Below are 13,025 nucleotides of genomic sequence, written 5' to 3' on the forward strand. Positions count from 1 at the left end.
CTACTACTACTACTACTACTACTACTACTACTACTACTACTACTACTACTACTACTACTACTACTACTACTACTACTACTACTACTACTACTACTACTACTACTACTACTACTACTACTACTACTCATTATACTGCTGAAACTACTACCCCTACCCATCACTACTACAAATATTTGCAGTAGACCAAATAGTAGGTCTGTTTGCTGTAGCTAACTCAATTGAATAATTAGTTTGCCCCATAAAACGAGATTATAAAATGTAATCAGAACGCCTTCTTTGAAATACACGTTTTACTTCATTCTTTTCCGTGTTGAGTGCTGACATTTCCCATAAACATGATGTTATAAGTTTGTCTATGCAGTTTCAAGGAACTCGGATACACATGTTTGTACACAAAGTTTTATCTCTCACTTCTTACACGAAGTTCCCATCGCGTTGAGCTGTGGGAAAAACACTCTGATCGTCTTTGTGATTAGAAAGAAACACGTGGAGACCGGGACACAGGAGCTAACTGGCGCCCTCTGCTGGACAATTGGCGGAATAACAGTAGATATGTAGAAAGGTATTCGACCGACTTTAATCTTTATTTTTTTGCTATGGACAAAGGTAAAAACAAATATCCTTTTTTTTTCTACATAATTCAAGTTACTCATTCAGGTGTACGCTATTTAGTATTTAGTATTTGGTCTGCTTCTGGGACCTGGTGTCACCCATGTTATTTTTTTCCCAATTTTTAAACACTATACTTACACACCACATTTGCCAAAGCACAATCCACATTAATACTATTATCCATAATAAAGAAGACAGCCCATTTAAATGTCTTGACCTCATAACAAATTCTATAGTAAAATTCATAACTGTTGAGCTTGTATTAGCATTACAGTCCCTTGAACTTCAATTCTACAAAAATATGTTGAACATAGAATCTTTTACCTCCCACTTCCATAAAAAAATAGACTTAGAGATTTATTATTATGATTACTAGTGCTGTAGTCAAGACTGCACTAATCAAAAGCATGACCTGTTCGAGACCACAGGGTCCCGAGACCAGGACAAGACCAAGACCTCTGAGGATCGAGACCAAAACAAGACCGAGACTTTTAAAGGCCAAGAGCAAGACAAGACCAAGACCGTGGCCCATCAAGACCACATCAAGACCATCTTTATAATTTTGAACATTTATTTATATTTATGTGTTATTTACAGTTATTTTGGCACATATATATCAGTTCAAGACCAAGTCCAAACACGCTCAAGTGAAAAAAATTGTCTCGAGGCCAGTCTAGAAACCAAGGCCGGTTTGGAGTACAACACACTAATGTTTCCCACCATGGTGATGAACAATTTTAAACTAAATATTATATTGTGTGAATGAAGAAACCATCCTCACAATGGCAAATAACAAGATGCTGAAACCCATGGATACAATACAATAGAATAAAAGATTTCTTCTCCTGTTTTCTCTGCTGAATTTGAGCAAGATACAAATTCATTAACCAACTACATTCCTACAACGGATGTAACAATAACTGAAATATGGTGATATTGTATTGTCAAAAGTCTCACAATAATACCCAATCACAAGTTTCTATGTTATGGTGCAGAATAAACAAAACAAAACAAAACAAAAAAAAAACTGAGAGAACCACAAATACCATGATCCTTTCCTCTGAGTCCAATCTACATGATGAAATAAATGTTATGAAGCAGTTTTAAATCTTAAGTATTCAGATTATGATAGAAAATAGCATATTCACAATTTTGTTAGTCTATAAAAATGAGTTACTTATCGTGAAAATATGATATCGAGAGATTTGGAGATTGCCACATTATATAACAGTTTTAATGACCACAGTCTACAAGAAGTGTAAAAGTTGTATTTCCTGTAACAGCCCGTTCATTTCTGGAAAGCAATAACTCACTCTCTGCTGTAATCTCGTGAAATTGCATTATGGGAAATGTAGTTCATTGTTTGACCTGGATTTAAGAGCTCTCACTCCAGCGTCAGTAATAACACAAAAACAATCCCATTCACATGACCTTTGACCTGTCAGATGAGGAAACACCTCGAGACCAGCTTCAGTCGATAAGTCATTATTACCTGACTCCAAATCTACATAATCTATATTTTAATCTATATATGTGATAATCTTTACGAGTCGTATCTGTCATTATTGGCAGTTTGAACACATTTTATTACATTTTATGATTTTTATATAGGCTAACAACTATGAAAGTTTTATACCTGAATAGTGTTAAAGGGCCGATATTACACAAAATGGACTCTTGTGAGCTTTAAGTTATGTTATAATGTTGTTACTTTATTAAAAACATACCTGGAGTTGTGTTTTGTTTGAGTAACAAGTTTGAGTTTGTCATTAGTCTGTCCTCATCTCCAAAGCTCAATATGCTCTGTTCCACCTTGTGATGTCATAATGTCGTACACTGAAAAAACGGTCCGAGAGGGGTTGCTCAAATTGCAAAAACAAATTTGACAACAATAACATCACTTTTTTACATTTCTCTGTCAAGCATGTTTAAATCTTACAAACATCGTTTCATTGTGGTCGATGTGAGACCTGCATGTTTTAATTAGTTTGAGGAAACATGACTTTATTATAATCTCTAGTGAGGCTCCTCCCTCTGGAATTCTCCTCCCCAAAACTTTTGGAGGGAAAATTCAAATGTAACAGGACACAGGACAGTTAGATGAGCAGAGGACACACAGTGTGGAGCAGGAGGATTATGAGAGCTGATCTGGAGGTAAGACTTTTCAAAGATTTTATTATGTGCTTCTCCGGCCTAGAATGTCGTCATTGTTAAAACATGTTTGTGTTGTTTTATTTGATATTAGAGTTAATGTAAGGACAGCTTGAAACAAATTGTTTTTGACTGTCCATCTACAAGAGTGTGACACTTGTACTAAGATTTGAATGTGTTGCTTCCAGAGTCGTCTACAAAGAGTGACGTCCAGAGCTCTGCTGGAGCTGTGGGGAAGTTCATGAATGTTATAGTTGATGTTTCAGAAAAAAGGAAGATGTTTGAGAACCAACAAAACACAGACCACAGATGAACAAAGTAAGTAAACCAACTAAAATTATTTTAAAATTTTTCAAAATGAACTTCCTATTGAAACTGTTATCTTACTTGTACAAGGTGATGTGGCACTAGGAGACTTTATACCAGATGCCCTCCCTGTTACTGTGTTTAGAGGAAGAAAAGCAGCACATGGTGAGTTTTGTTTCTGCAGATACACTTCTAATGTTCTTGTGATTCTGTTCTGGTCCATTATTGTAGTAATAATTGCTATAAGTGTATTTAAACATGTAGAACAGAGTAGATCATCAGAATGTGATCATCATGTGTTATTCTGTGTCCACAGGCAGAGACCAGAGCTTCTTCACTGGAATAAATCTTCACACTGTCCAGCTCCAAACTGTGTGTCTCTGTCCCTGTGCTCTCTTTGTGTTTGATTCTGTTTAAGACAATACAGAACTGTGGAAAACTAAAGACTGTTTTTGTATTCTTTTACAGAATTAGATCAATTAAATTAAATTATACATACTTATACATTTCATGATAAGGTACCATAAGATAAATATGCATATTCAGCATGATTTGTTCAAATTTTATCAACATGAAAAAGTGATGTTCATGTTCCGAGAAAAATATGTGTAGAGGGGTTCGAAAAAAAGTTTCAAAGCCTAAACATAATTTTATTGCGCGCAACCGCTTTCCATAACTTTTTTACTTAAATCCAGCAACTTTTTTTTTTCAGTGTAATTTTACCTTTAGTTCAGTAGAGATTTGCAATTCCAGGTCTGAAATTATCCAGTTCTATTGAAGGTGTATGGAATTTAAAAGCACACTGGAGCCCTTCCTGTATTACCACGTGACATCACAAGGTGGAACTGAATGTTTTCTGTTTGACTGAGAACTAAATAGCAGAATTTCAGTGTTAAACATGTGGGAATGAAACGAAACACAACTCTAGATCTCTCTAAAATGTCTGGGATAGTGTCAGGCAGTTGGTTACCCATGATTCTTAGAAGCAATGTTGCTGATTAGACAAGAAAAAGGAGGCCCTGTATTGGTTATAACCCAAGAAAATGCTTTTTTTTTTTTTTGTTATTTACGATATAGTGCATGATTTAAATAACACTTATCTTGACAAGAATATATTAAAATCAGGTACAGGCCCTTTAATATTTTCCTTCTATGCCAAATAATTCTTGTAATACCAAAACTGCATTAGTATTCTCTTCATTCCCCATGGACACAATGAATAACCCATTAACGTATGTGTAATTATTTACCTGACTAATATTGTCCTGTAGAGTGTGATGTAGATTGGATCAGACAGGGAGAGGTGAAGATCTGATTAGTTTTGCCAGAGCAGTGATAGCTTCATTAACTTCATATCAGTACCATTAATACATCGGGATAAATGTGATAATTATTATGATCGCTGAAGCTGCTGTCGTGTCTCTTAAACTAAAAGTGACTGAGTTTGAAATGATTAAAAAAAAAATTCAAGTCTTGTTTTTCCTGTATTTCTTGTGGCACCTGTGTTTTAATCACACGAGGCAGAGATGAAGTGAAGCTCTCGCCATGAAACTCTGGAATGTATGTGAGGTTCAATCAACTCTGAAATCTGAAAAAAAAATAAAACTCACAAAATTAATAAAATGATGAGAGTGCGTTCACATTGTGTTCTGAAGGATTTGGTCTTGGTTTTAGCACAGTTTAGTCCCATGTAGACTTGGTTTAGTCCTGTTCTAGTCCTAGTTTAGGCCTGGTACATGCAATTTAGGTTTAGTCCCGGTTTGGACGTGGTATAAGCATCTGTGAACCCTTAAAATCTGAATTTCTTTGGGTCTTATAATGAAATGATGCTGGTCTGAGTTACCTGCAAAGCTTTATTTTTGTTTTCTTTGTATTTATCACACAAACCCTGCATATGAGTTAACCTCTCAAACTGTAAATAATACAAATAATATGATATCACGTCATACAGATGTCATACAGGAAGTGCTCCATTGTGTTTTTAAACTCCATACACCTTCATTAGAATCATTTGGATAATTTGAGCCTGGAAATTGTCATCTCTATTGAACTAAAGGTAAAAGGAGCTGCTAACCTGAAAACTACTACTACTAGAGCATTTTGAGCTTTGTAGATGTAGACCAGACCTGGGCACTGAATTACAAAATAAACATATTTTATAATTGTTACCTCATGCATGGACTAAAGCTGCATTGCTTTTATTTTTAAGGTGTTTTTTTAAAATGACATTTTCTCTACTGCTTCTGTTATTGCTGCTGCTACTACTACTACTACAGCTGTTACTACTACTGCTACTACTACTATTACTGCCACTGTTACTACTGCTACCACTACTGCTGTTACTACTACTACTATTACTGCTACTGCTACTACTACTACTACTATTACTTCTGCTACTATTACTGCTACTGTTATTGCTGCTGCTACTACTACTACTACTGCTACTATTACTACTACTACTTTGACTACTACTACTACTACTATTACTCCTACTACTACTACTACTACTACTACTATTATTTGCAATTGCAACTACAACTACTAGGTCTACTATTACTACTACTATTACAACAACAACAACAACTACAACAACTACAACAACTACTACTACTACTACTACTACTACTACTGCAACTACAACTACTACTAACTACTACTACTACTAGTGCTACTACTACTACTACTACTACTGCAATCGCAACTACAATAACTAGGCCTATTATTAATATAACTATTACTACTACTGCAACTACAACTACTAGACCTACTATTACTACTACTACTACTCCAACTACAACTACTATTACTACTACTATTACTATTACTACTGCTATTGCAACTACTACTATTACGCCTACTACAACTACTACTTCTACAACTGCAACTAATGTTACTACTGCAACTAGGCTACTAATTTACTAACAATTACTACTACTGAACTCACTACTACCCCTACTAATAATACTACCTGTATACAACAACACCTCCCATCACTACTACAAATATTTGCAATGCTGCTGTTACTGCTACTGCTATTACACAAGCCTCACTTTTTCATTGCTTAGTCATAACATAAACTCTTACCAGTTTGACCAGCTCGTCAAAACTATGTTATTTACTGCTTTTTATAAAGAAATACAATTAATATTATGCAGAATTGAGTTAAGCATTTTGGTCCGGCCCTCTACAGTATTTTCTGTTTCTCATGTGGCCCCATGTAAAAAAAATAATTGCCCACCCCAAATGTGTGAATGAAACAAAACGCAGCTTCAGGTCTGTTTTTGAGGAGGTAACAACATTATAACATGGCTAAAAGCTCACAAGAGTCAAGACTGTTTAATGTAGGAGGAAACAAGCGCAGAAAAACAAATTTTGTGTCATCCATGCTTGTTAAAGATGCACAAGGCTTTTAGAATAACTGGTAACTTATTTAGAAATACATGGTTTTCAAGTAAACAAACTTTGATCGACAGTAATGTATGTGTATTGAGGATTTCAGAGCCCACACAACATTTGGACCAGACCACTTCCTCTGCATTTCAATTAGGGTTTCCCCTGACGACTAATCAGCATGCATTACAGGTCTATAGAAAGGGGCACAACCTGGTGGAGCGTCTATGGGAATCTGCCCACAGTAGCAGAAATGGGTCACAAAAAGCCCACAAAGGGAGGGTCAGAGAGCGTACACCTGCGTCCAGTGTGTGAACCTGAACAAAGGGGCAAGAACACAGCTATTTGTGTCACAGAGGCTAAACCCCGCAGCAGTGACCTTTCAAAATGGCGTCCGGGAATGCCATCTGTGTGCGGCGCTGGAGCGGGTACAAATGTAGAGCTAAAGGCCAGGTCATGTGACACAGAGCAAAACCATGGCAACAGTGAAACAAACGTCATTGGCTTAATTTGGAGGAACTTTTTGACTTGTCGTGTGGCAAACTGGTGACAGGTTAAAATGTGTTTTGTAATCTACGGTGATGGTTAAAAGTGCACTATGGAACTTTTCTGGTGGTGAATAACTGCTTTTTTCATGCTATTGCTTTGCTTGGAATGTTCCACACTATGGCATTAAATACTGTTTAGAATGTATTTATTACTTTGAAAATTTTAAGCCCTGATCGTCTAAAAATATTTTGGATTTAACAGCATCAAAACAACAAAAAACTTTTATTAGGTTTTAACCCAGGTCTGAATCAACTAACTAAAATAAATATGAACATATCGCATCACTTCTGTCACTCTGCCCCAGGACAGCTGTGACTTCAAGAATGAAGTAAGTAACATCAGCAGCAGCAGCAGCATTAATAGTAGTAGTAACAGCAGTAGTAGTAGTAATAGTAGTAGCAACAACAGTAGTAGTAATACTACAGCAGTAACAGTAGCAGTAGTAGTAGCAGAAGTAATTGCAGTATAATAGTAGTAGTAGCAGCACTAGTAGTAGTAATAGAAGTAGTAGTAGTAGAAGCAGTTGTAGTAGCAGAAGTAATTGTAGTAATAGTAGCAGCAGTAGCAGTAGTAGCAGCAGTAAAAGTAGCAGAAGTAATTGTAGTAATAGTAGTAGCAGCAGCAGCAGCAGTGGCAGTAGTAGTAGCAGAAGTAATTGTAGTAATAGTAGCAGCAGTGGCAGTAGTAGCAGCAGTAAAAGTAGCAGAAGTAATTGTAGTAATAATAGTAGCAGCAGCAGTAGCAGCAGCAGTGGCAGTAATAGTAGCAGAAGTAATAGTAGTAGAAGTAGTAGTAGTAGTAGTAGTAGTAGTAGTAGTAGTAGTAGCAGCAGCAGCAGCAGTAATAGTAGTAGTAGTAGCAGCAAGTAAGTAGTAGTAGTAAGTAGTAGTAGTAGTAGCAGCAGCAGCAGTAATAGTAGTAGTAGCAGAAGTAAAGTAGTAGTAGTAGTAGTAGTAGTAGTAGCAGCAGCAGCAGCAGTTACAGTAGTGGTATATGTTTTGGAAATCCCCTTCTGCTAAAGGGGGCGTGTCTGTTTTTGATGACATCACCTGTAAAGTGTGTGTGTAAACAGTGGCTCTGTGACGAGATGACGCTAGAGCACACATCAGATGCTAGAGCACACATCAGAGCGCTGTTTAGAGATAATAGAGCAGCGAGGGGGTGGGTCCTGGCAGCGGGCAGCCATCTTGGACAGGATCCCAAACATTTGTCTTGATCTAAATGAAGGAAGCGCTCTGCCCACTTTGAGAAGAGACATGATCATTTAGAAACACAGCTCTGCCTCTGACTCCTGCGATGTCCTTGAATGAGCTTTAGCAGTCAATAGGAGAAAAGGCCTGTCCATATGAAAGGCAATGGGGATGTGTTTATTAATGGAATGTTGCCATAGCAATTAAGAATTAAAGAGGGAGCATTATACAAAATCAACTTTTTGGAGCTTTCTACCATGTTATAATGCTGCTCCCTCATCAAAAGCATGTCTGAACAGGTTTTAGATGTTGTCCATGCATGCCTGAGTAATCTAGTGATCTCTCCCTGGCCCAATTCAAACCGTTTTTACAGTTCGTTATAAGATTGTGTGCATGGCTCCGCCCACAAGCCCATGTCACCTACGCTCCCACAAACCAATTTTCCATCAAAGTAAAATAATGACACAAAACAATACAATACAACTTCACAAACTTAGAGGGGTGCATGTTGATTGTGTTGTGATAATGCTCTGAAGGGGAGTGGCATGGAGAGCAAAGATAGGGGAGACTCAGAACCAGAAAACAAACAAACAAACAAAAAAACAAGCACAATCAGAGATATCAACCTGGTCCCCATGAGGCGTTGGTGGGGTCAGTTCATCACCACAGAGGCAGCTTATGAGGAACCCAGCCCATGACTGTACATGATTGTTATATCCACATGCATCCATGTGTGTACCTGTACAGACCCCCCCCCAAAAAAAATAAAATAAATAAAAATCTGTACAGACCCTTGAACATTAGTGTGATATTGGTCACACATGAGAATGTCTGTGTTCACTAGAGTGTAACCAAAATGTCATTTTTCATGAGTTCTGTACATGTTAGTTGTGTGACTGTAGATCAGTGTGTTGTGTTTCACCAGAAAAAGAAAAAATGGAAATTATTTTCGTTCCAATTAGAATTTTAACATCATACACTGAAAGAGAAAGGAACTGTTATAATTAGTGATTATCTCAAAAACTATTAATATTTTACTATACAAATGCATAGAATTGTAAATAGATAATATTTTTTCTGAGATTTTGAGACCACTCCTGTTGCTCGAGCTCGATCCTTCGTGGAGTTATGACCAAAAACACATATTTGACCTTCAAGTGACCTTGACCAGTTTCAACCTGTAACATCCAGTGTATTCTGGTTATGGGTGTGCCAACTTCTGTGATGATTGGGTGAATATTTTAGCCCGAAGATGCTTCAGAAATTGCCAAAATTGCCAATCCTTTATAATGGCATGACCTTTCAATTGACCCATGTGACCTCAAATGACCTCGGATTGTCACCAAACTTTTTTTTTTTTTTTTGCGGCATCAGGCACGGGGGCTTGACCCACGTACCAAATTTGGTGACAATCTGTCCATAAATGGCGGAATTATCTTGGGTGGACAGACACACACACACACAAAGACACACACACACACACACACACACAGGGTGAATACAAAACCTTGTCAACCCTTTGGGGACCAGGTAAAAAGATATGTTACTGTTGTTTCTGGCCAATATAAACAGAAAAAAATGATAAAAGGTAACATGGTGATCTGAATATGCTCTGTGTTAATAATTAATACCTCGTAAAAGTGTAATAGTCCTTCTTTAACATGAACTAGTTGTGTTTTCCTCATTTTTCAGACACTCCGGTACATCTCCTTTAATGGTCCTGTGTACAGACTGCAGTGTCCGGATTCGGTCGATGGAGCAGTAAACTCTGGATCGAAGCTCGTTTGGACTTTTCTCTCTTTAATTCCTTCCATCAGCAGCATTGCTCTTTCTTTCTTTCACTCTCAATCCATCTCAATCTATCACCCTCTCTCCATCATGTCACTTTCCTCTCTTTCTCCCCCTTTCTCTCTCTTATCTGTCCCCCTCTCCTTTCTCTCTCCGGCTTCTCTCTCTTATCTTTCCTTGTCTGCCTCTCTGTCTCTCTCCCTTGTTTATCTGTTTCCCTCTCCTCTCTTTTATCTTTTTCTATACATGCAATCCATCTCTCTCTCTCTTTCTCCCTCTCCTCCTCTCTCCCACTTTTCATCTGTCTCCCTCTCTCTCCGATTCTCTCTCTCTCTTATCCTTACCTGTATGGCCTTCATCTCTCTCTGTTTCTCTCTCTCATTCTTCCTCATCTCTGCTTCTTTTTCCTCCTTCTCCAACCTTCCCTGTACTTTCTCTTCTTCCTCTTTTCTCTTTGTCTCTATCTCTATCTCTCTCTCCCACCCTCCTCACTCTGTTTCCATTATAATTCACCCCTCTCTCCCTGTGCCTTTATCTATCTTTGCCTCTTTCTCTCTCTCCCTCCCTCTCTTCTTTTTATCTCATCCCCTCTTTCTCTACTGCTCCCTTACTTTCCCAAGTCTCCTCTCTCTCTGTCCCCCCTCACTCTTTTCATTATACCCCCTTACCCTATTGATATCTCTACTCCCTCTTTCTTACACTCGTCCCTCATATGCCCTCCTTCTCTCTCTCTTTCCCTCTTTCTTTCTCTCTCTCCCTCCTTCACTACCCCTGCCCCCCATCCCTTCGTCCTTCCTTACGTTCTCCCTACCTTTGTCTGTCTCCCTCTCTCTTCCTCTCTCTCTCTCTCTCCATCCCTCCCCCTCTCTTTGTTCCTGTGTACAAGAATGAATAAAGTAGCAGTAGTAGTAGTAGTATTAGTAGTAGTAGTATAGCAGCAGCAGTAAGACTAGCAGTAATAGTAGCACAAGTAATAGTAGTGGTAGTAGCAGTAGCAGTAACAGTAGCCGTAATAGTCCATCCGTAGTTAGTAATAGTAGTAGTAGTAGTACAGTAGTAACAGCAGTCAGCAGTAAGTAGCAGTAAGTAGTAGTAGCAGTAGTAGTAGTAGTAGTAGTAGCAGTAGTAGTAGTAGTAGTAGTAGTCAGTAGTAGTAGTAGTAGTAGTAGTAGTAGTAGTAGTAGCAGTAGCAGTAGTAGTAGCAGTAGTAGTAGCAGTAGCAGTAGTAGTAGTAGTAGTAGTAGTAGTAGTAGTAGTAGTAGTAGTAGCAGTAGTAGTAGTAGTAGTAGTAGTACAGCAGCAGCAGTAGCAGTAGCACACACACACACACACACACACACACACACACACACACACACACACACACACCCACACACACACACACACACACACACACACACAAATGGCTCTCACATACAGATAACCAAATGCTGATCTAAGCACATTAAAGCCGGTGTAGCTGAAGTCTCCTTTTGCGCAGACCAGACGAGAGGGAAGTGTCTGGGGAGAGGGAGGTCACAGTTTACACACCCTTTTATATAAATCTATTCACCGTCTACCTCAGCCAGAGTCATTGTACTGATATGTGGACACTAGTTTTGATTCTCTTGATTCTCAAATTGGTTTTATTGCTGGTGGTTTTGCGACTTAAAGGTGCAATGTGTAACTTTTTTGGTATGAGATCCTCTACAGTCTTGTCTCCACTGACATTTTTTGCTTGAAATGTTTCACAGTATGTCATTAAACTTTATCTAGCATTTATTCAGTTACTCCTCCAGTCCTTGAAAAAACCTGCATTGTAAGCAGTGGTCACCTCTCCACAGATCTGACGTGTAACTTGTCCTGATGGTTGTCTCCATGGCGATAAATAAGTGAAATGCAAGAGTGTGGAATTTTCTAGGCAAAGCAGTAAATTCACCATGAAGACAAGCAGGTGACAAACCCTCCACCAGAAAAGTGTGTTTATTTATTTAAACTCTGTGATGATAGATTACATTTTTAAGTTATTTCCGCCATCTTAGTCTGGGTTTTTCCTGTAATAAAACTCTGGATAATCTGAGGGGAAAAACAGTTCAGATTAGAAAAAATCTTCGGTTCTTAGTGAATTTTTTACACCAGCAGGGGGTGCTAGGCCTGCCTCCCCTGTCATAGCAAAGAAGGAAACTATTGGTACTGGTTAGGGTCAGTTTGTTTTATGACCAAATGTATAAATAACAATGTTAGAGATTAGATAATTCCAATTCCCATTCCCATTAAAACTTGAACATTGAAGTGTCTTGCTCAGTGACAGAACAACTGTTTATTCTCAGGAAGGAATCGAACCAGTCACAGTTAAACCACTACGCCACTGCAAACCAAACCAGAAAATGAGATTTGTTTTATAATAAAGTCTTGTATAATAAAATGTTTACACTCTACAGATAATTCTTAAAACAGGTTAAGACGTGGTGCCAACTTCAACATCGAGGTGTCTTGCTCAGTGGCACAACAGCTGTACATTCTCAAACCAGGAATTTAATCTAGTTATGGACTCAAGCCACTATACCAGGGCTGAACTATTTGTCATTAGATTTGCAATTTAGATTTCCAATGGCTAACTGTGCATTAATACTGCATGACGAAAAAGTAGTTCAGCAACAGCCTAATCACTGTTATGTATCACTGCTCTGGGGCCACGCCATGACATCACCATAACATCGGGTAAACAAATGCTGCTGTGGATATAATGTAGGAATTAGCATAATTTAAAACACTGAAATAACTGATATTTTGGACATTTACAGGCAGGGAACAGATTTTCACATTGACAAGTGGCATTTCAGTTGGAGCCGTGGCATAAGCACATTGTACAACTTCAAGTCATGCTTTTTGCAGTTTAAACACACACTTCTCCTTGTTGTTTAATGCTTACATAATAAGATTGTGTTCAAAGTTCATATTTTAAACATGTCTAGAATAATTGACAAAAACACTGAAATCTGAACTGACAAAGAAATAAAAGAATCACATTTCAGAACATGCTTGTACAGATCTAAGCCA

At 38.0% G+C, this 13,025-nt stretch overlaps 1 long non-coding RNA gene across 2 annotated transcripts; it reads left to right on the forward strand.

The window, feature by feature from the left end:
- The first annotated feature begins 2,644 nt into the window (after window positions 1-2,644).
- Window positions 2,645-3,501, forward strand: LOC129410718 (uncharacterized). Of its 2 annotated transcripts, none has more exons than XR_008633005.1 (4): window positions 2,645-2,766; window positions 2,952-3,081; window positions 3,160-3,234; window positions 3,390-3,501. It is a non-coding gene; the product is annotated as an uncharacterized LOC129410718 (long non-coding RNA). The 2 variants fall into 2 exon arrangements; XR_008633004.1 differs by having other exon boundaries at window positions 3,386-3,460.
- Window positions 3,502-13,025: the final 9,524 nt, after the last annotated feature.

This window comes from Boleophthalmus pectinirostris, unplaced genomic scaffold (assembly GCF_026225935.1).
Source record: "Boleophthalmus pectinirostris isolate CB_2022bp ecotype Guang Dong unplaced genomic scaffold, ASM2622593v1 HiC_scaffold_23, whole genome shotgun sequence".
Classification (NCBI taxonomy): Eukaryota; Metazoa; Chordata; class Actinopteri; order Gobiiformes; family Gobiidae; genus Boleophthalmus; species Boleophthalmus pectinirostris.